Source organism: Thalassophryne amazonica, chromosome 2 (genome assembly GCF_902500255.1).
Source record: "Thalassophryne amazonica chromosome 2, fThaAma1.1, whole genome shotgun sequence".
In the NCBI taxonomy this organism is placed as follows: Eukaryota; Metazoa; Chordata; class Actinopteri; order Batrachoidiformes; family Batrachoididae; genus Thalassophryne; species Thalassophryne amazonica.
The window spans coordinates 10,879,309-10,886,638 of record NC_047104.1 but is presented as its reverse complement, the minus strand read 5'-3'; positions in this window follow the sequence as shown (position 1 = coordinate 10,886,638).

Sequence of the window (7,330 nt, the reverse complement as noted above, 5' to 3'; positions counted from 1 at the left end):
AATATCCATGAACAGGCATGGGCAGGCCATCTTGCATGCCGGGCAATGCCTGGTGGGCCAACGTGTATTTTTGGGCTGACTGTCAAAAATTAAGCAAAAAAGTATATTATAAATCATCTTTATTGACCACAATAGCCCATTGGTTGATTTTCTTGAAGGACATTGGGCTAATCAAATGAAATCTCTCAGCCCTCCTCAGCCCGTCCCTCCTCTCCATTCCCATTCTCCCTTGACCAAAGTTAGCATATTTTGCCATTTCAGCTGAGTGGAAATGTATAAACTACAAAGCTCAAGTGGGGGGTACAGAAAAACTGGGAGAAAAAAGGCTACAAGTGTGTACAGAGCAAAATGTGCCAAACTTACTGACATGTTTGCCATTTCCACCACAACTTTCGACAGTGCCAGGGCAGCAGCTGCAGCCATGGCCAGAGAAGGAAGAAGAATTAGCTATTGAGGGGATTCTGAAGAGAAGAGAGATGTGACCCAGGGACAGAGTGAGGAGGAGGTCATAGCTACTCTCAGCCCAGTAAGAAGTAGCCGAAATGTTTATGAAGAGGGACGTTTCAATTAGGGATGGCAGAGGGCTGTTGTGTGTGTGTGTGTGTGTGTGTGTGTGGGGGGGGGGGGGGGGGGGGGGGTTACACATGTAAGATGGCATGCAGTCAAAAAGACTAAAAAAATAATAATGATCACCTGTGGAATTAAGCTGTCAGGCAATAATAATAATAATAATAATAAGTTAATACAGAAAAAGTAACAAGTAAGAAAAATGGTACAACAGGTAGAAAACAGAATTAATGCAATTTAAAAATTATTACATTTGATTAGAGAGACACATCGTCACTAAATACAATCTGGGGAAATTCTGGGCTACAAAGTGTGCAAATGCTCAACATTGGAAATTATAGTCATTTTACTTAGACTTAAACCATGCACCCATCACCCATCATAGATTAGTGTATATAGTATTGTGCACATCCTCATCCTTGCTGGTTTGGAGGTAGTCATCCTAGTGTGTGTGTGTGTGTGTGTGTGTGTGTGTGTGTGTGTGTGTGTGTGTGTGTGTGTGTGTGTGTGTGTGTGTGTGTGTGTGCGTGTGTGTGTGTGTGTGTGTGAATCACCTTCATAGCCTTTGTTTTCAAATAATGCTTTGTAGACTTGGTGTCCAAATTAACACATTATTTCAAGTTTTCATAAAGTTACAGCTTACACATATTATAATCATATACTATTAGTGAAACAATAGATGATTTTTTTTTATCAGTACATAACGAGAGAAATAACACCAGTGAAGTTAACATTCCTGTCTCTTTCTTTCTCTGTGTAGGCAAGCCAGACGGTTGAAATAGGAGTGGAGGAGTCACAGGGAGATCAGACAGTTGTAGACTATTTTAGCCACCCTTATTCCATAAAGAGGCAGGAATTATTTAAGTTTCACCCACAACAGGATGCCAAAAACCCTGTCGTCCAAAGCCAACAACATGGCATGGAAAAGGCTGACATATTGTAGTCAACGCCATGTTTTATTTTGTTGTGCTTGCCTTGCTTTTAGCAAGCACAATTACTTTCATTAGAGGCATGACTGACTGGAGCCATATGCACCAAAGAATAGAGGAGCATGAAAGAAGCATGGCCCGTAGATAGTGTGCTGAGGCATATTTTTTGAAATGCTCAAGATCAAGCATTGGTCACCTCCTTGAAGGAAGACAGCTGACAATGAAAACATCTCCAGCAGTGTTTCTCTGACATCCACTTTCACTTCAAGATGGGAATTGTAATACTGTGGCCATCTCTCCCAAGATGAATGTCTTTGTCAGTACAGAAAGCGCGTATCAAATTTTTAATATGGCTACTCTCTTCCATGTAGGCTGCTGCAATTTACGTATTTTAATTTTTGAAACAACACAATGTGTTGTATGGCTGGGGGGCCTGGCTGCCTTTTGTTTCTGTCTTCTGTGCTGTCTTTTGTTTTTCCTTCCAGGTGGTACGCGTTTAGGACTGAGTGGCTGTGTGGCTGAGTTACCAGGACCTCACCCTGATCACCTGAGGCTGATCAAGTGCAGCTCGTCAGGACTCACAGCTGTGGTGCATCTACATGGATTGGAGCATGGTGGCATTTAAGTCTGGAGTACACAGTGTGTATTTGCCAGAGACTCGACCTTGTGACCAGACGGGTGAGATTGTCGTGTCAAGAGTCATCTCATCATCAGTGGATGCAGAGACTGTACCAGGTTTGACACCATGGTCTGTGAAAGAGGAGGGGGTGAGGTCTCACGCTCGTCAGCACACTTCCTGAGGTACGTTAGGTTTTGTGACTAACATTAGTACAGTCAGTAAATGTGGTGTCCCTCACACCTTATTATATTGAGCTGTTATGTTAGTCGTTTAATCAGCTTCCACTGCAGTTGAGTAATGTGAACAGGGTGTTCCATGCCTGCAGGGTGGGAAGCTGATTAGTAATTAAGCCAGGAAGTGTTTGCTGTTTATGTACACCTTTGAGTGGTCTCTCTGTGTGTGGAGTGTGGACTCACATGATGGTTTCTTCTTTCACAGACTCGGTTTGTCGCGGCCACCTGGGGGGTGTCGGCGGGGTCCTTGGGTCCGAACTGGTTCTGGCTCCGGACTGTTTGTGCAGCTGGGAGCGCACCGTAATTACCACCTCGCAGACCGCGCACTTATATGTTTGTATATTTCCACATCACTGTTATGTTTATTAAATTTTGTTATCCTTTGTACCGTGCTCTGCTTATTTCATACTGGGTCCTTCAAACGCTGGTCGGTTCTCCGGGCTGCGTCCGACACATAACACAATGTGCCAAATATATCCTTTGGTGTCGTGCCTTCACATATTGTATAAATAACCACGGTGGGCCGCTGTGGCCAAAATGTTGAACGGACATGATTTGGAAAGACACACACCTGTCTACATACATTTGTGCTCAAAGGTTTACATACCTTGGCATAATATTTAATTTTGGGCCATTTGTCAGAAAATATGAATGATAAGACAAAACTTTTTTTCACTGATAGTTAGTGGTTGAGGGATGCCCACTTATTGTCAAACAACTATGTTTACTCTTTTTAAATCATAATGACAACAGAAACTACACAAATGACCCTGATCAAAGGTTTACATCCCCTTGTTCTTAATACCATGTATTGCCCCTGTTCGCATCAATGACAGCTTGGAGTCTTTTTGTGGTCGTTGTGGACGAGGCTCTCTGATGGTAAAGCTGCCACTGAATATGTATTGGACTTTATTTACACCAATTACAAAGAAATACAAACAGTATGGTACTCTATTTGCATTTTGTATCACCAGTTATACAGCTTCATGATGAAGTGGTATAGAAGATGATTTTCTTAAAGAAGACCTGTAAGTTTAGCTACAAATTGCCAGAAGGTACATCTGAGATGCAAGACTAGATTTGATCTCTTTTGGTGAAAGAAAATCCTTCTCCACTCTACTCCACTGCCTGACCTCCTTGGTTTTTGAGGTTTTGAAGACCAGGGCATTGTCTGCACACCACTCTGACAGGTTTTTGACCTCCTCCCTGTACCAGGTTTTATTGTTGTCCCTGATAAGGCCTACCACCATAGTGTCATCAGTAAACTTTATTAGGGTATTGAAGGTGTGAGTGGGGACACAGTTCTGGGGGAAGAGAATACAGAAATATTTTTGCTGCTTTGAAGGTCCCAATGAGCACAGTGGCCATCATCTGTAAATGGAAGAAGTTGGGATCCACCAGGACTCTTCCTAGAGCTGGCCACCCATCGAAACAGAGAGATCATGGGAGAAGGGCCTTAGTCAGGGAGGTTGCCAACAATGTGGTGGTCACTCTGTCAGAGCTCCAGCATTCCTCTGTGCAGAGAGGAGAACCTCCTAGAAGGAAAGTCATCTCTGCAGCAATCCACCAATCAGGCCTGTAGGGTAGAGTGGCCAGACAGAAACCTCTCCTCAGTAAGAGGCACATGGCAGCCTGCCTGGAGTTTGCTAAAAGGCACCTGAAGGACTCTCAGACTATGAGAAATAAAATTCTGTGGTCTGATGAGACAAAGATTGAACTCTTTGAAGTGAATGGCATACGTCATGTTTGAATTAAACCAGGTACCATCACTAGAGTGAAGCATGGTGGTGGCAGCATCATGCTGTGGGGATGTTTTTGAGCAGCAAGAAATGGGAGACAAGTCAGGATTGAACGAAAGATGAATGCAACAATGCACAGAGACATCCTGGATTGAAACCTGCTCCAGAGTGCTCTTGACCTCAGACTTGGGTGACCGTTTGTCTTTCAGCAGGGCAAAGACCCTAAGCACACAGCCAAGATATCAACGGAGTGGCTTCAGGACAACTCTGTGAATGTCCTTGAGTGGCCCAGTGGCCCAGATTGAGGATCTCTTGAATTGGCTGTGCACCGACGCTCCCCATTCAAACTGATGGAGCTTGAGAGGTGCTGTGAAGAGGAATGGGCAAAACTGGTCGAAGATAGGTGCACCATGGCTTGTGGCAGCATATTCAAGAAGACTTGAGGCTGTAATTGCTGCCAAAGGTGCATCAACACAGTATTGAGCAAAGGCTGGTTAATTCATGTGATTTCTTATTTTTAAAATAAATGTGTGTGTGTGTGTGTGTGTGTATATATATATATATATATATATATATATATATATAATATAAACGCAACATTTTTGGTTTTGCTCCCATTTTGTATGAGATGAACTCAAAGATCTAAAACTTTTTCCACACACACAATATCACCATTTCCCTCAAATATTGTTCACAAACCAGTCTATATCTGTGATAGTGAGCACTTCTCCTTTGCTGAGATAATCCATCCCACCTCACAGGTGTACCATATCAAGATGCTAATTACACACCATGATTAGTGCACAGGTGTGCCTTAGACTGTCCACAATAAAAGGCCACTCTGAAAGGTGCAGTTTTGTTTTATTGGGGGGGGGATACCAGTCAGTATCTGGTGTGACCACCATTTGCCTCATGCAGTGCAACACATCTCCTTCGCATAGAGTTGATCAGGTTGTCAGTTGTGGCCTGTGGAATGTTGGTCCACTCCTCTTCAATGGCTGTGCGAAGTTGCTGGATATTGGCAGGAACTGGTACACGCTGACGTATACGCTGCTCCAGAGCATCCCAAACATGCTCAATGGGTGACACGTCCGGTGAGTATGCCGGCCATGCAAGAAATGGGACATTTTCAGCTTCCAAGAATTGTGTACAGATCCTTGCAACATGTGGCCGTGCATTATCCTGCTGCAACGTGAGGTGATGTTCTTGGATGTTGGCACAGCAATGGGCCTCAGGATCTTGTCACGGTATCTCTGTGCATTCAAAATGCCATCAATAAAATGCACCTGTGTTCTTCGTCCATAACAGACGCCTGCCCATACCATAACCCCACCGCCACCATGGGCCACTCGATCCACAACATTGACACCAGAAAACCGCTCACCCACACGACGCCACACACGCTGTCTGCCATCTGCCCTGAACAGTGTGAACCGGGATTCATCCGTGAAGAGAACACCTCTCCAACGTGCCAAACGCCAGCGAATGTGAGCATTTTCCCACTCAAGTCGGTTACGACGACGAACTGGAGTCAGGTCGAGACCCCGATGACATGACGAGCATGCAGATGAGCTTCCCTGAGACGGTTTCTGACAGTTTGTGCAGAAATTCTTTGGTTATGCAAACCGATTGTTTCAGCAGCTGTCCGAGTGGCTGGTCTCAGACGATCTTGGAGGTGAACATGCTGGATGTGGAGGTCCTGGGCTGGTGTGGTTACACGTGGTCTGCGGTTGTGAGGCTGGTTGGATGTACTGCCAAATTCTCTGAAACACCTTTGGAGACGGCTTATGGTAGAGAAATGAACATTCAATACATGAGCAACAGCTCTGGTTGACATTCCTGCTGTCAGCATGCCAATTGCACGCTCCCTCAAATCTTGCGACATCTGTGGCATTGTGCTGTGTGATAAAACTGCACCTTTCAGAGTGGCCTTTTATTGTGGGCAGTCTAAGGCACACCTGTGCACTAATCATGGTGCCTAATCAGCATCTTGGTATGGCACACCTGTGAGGTGGGATGGATTATCTCAGCAAAGGAGAAGTGCTCACTATCACAGATTTAGACTGGTTTGTGAACAATATTTGAGAGAAATGGTGATATTGTATATGTGGAAAAAGTTTTAGATCTTTGAGTTCATCTCATAGAAAATGGGAGCAAAACCAAAAGTGTTGCGTTTATATTTTTGTTGAGTGTATATACAGTGAGGAAAATAAGTATTTGAACACCCTGGGATTTCGCAAGTTCTCTCACTTAGAAATCATGGAGGGGTCTGAAATTTTCATCTTAGGTGCATGTCCACTGTGAGAGACATAATAATAAAAACAAAAATCCAGAAATCACAATGTATGATTTTTTTAAAATAATTTATTTGTATGTTACTGCTGCAAATAAGTATTTGAACCCCTAACAACCAGCAAGATTTCTGGCTCACACAGACCTGTCACTGTTTCCTTTCTTCACAGGTAAAAATACACCCATCAAGTTCCTTTTCATGCTCAACTGCGTTGAACTTTCATTTACTTCTTTTTTCATCCTTTCCTTATTATCCCTTCTTGTATTATCCATTTTTCTATTGTTGCAGTTCAACTACTTCCTTCTTTTCTTCCATTTGTATGCATCTACCATGCATGCACTCTACCTCTTCTTTCCATCACAGCTGATACTTTTGTTCTTCTTTGTATCTCTAAGTGGGCTTTGAAGAGTTAATGTGTAGATGTGAGATGTCCCACTCTGTGTAGCCTCAAGATATCTATATATAAAAAAAAAAGACACAGGCAGGCAGCGCTCTCGATCACAGCTTAGACACCAGATGTTGTTGCATCTCCACTCATTGCAGATGTAATGGGCCTGAATGCTGCAGTTTGTGACTTCACTGGCATCCATCCTGTGTATTGAGCACCAGAGGAAAAACAAGAGAGAGAGCGATCTGTAATTATCCTCCATTACCAGCAGCTCTTTTATTTCCCCCTAGCAGTTGAACAGAATGTCGTATAGAAATGACAGCTATCAAAGTTAGGATGGGCGTTATGTTTCACAACACGCATTGATTTGTGCTCCAATACTTGAGGTTGTGCATGCAGTCCTATTAGAAATTTTAACACAAAGCCACTGTTCTCTTTGTATATGTTTAATTTCTTACTTCCTTTGGACATGTTGACTCACCTTCAAACATGATTGCAATGCAGCTGCAATCCCTGACTCAGTATTTATCCTCCTGTGTCTCCGCTCTTATAGTTTTGTCTG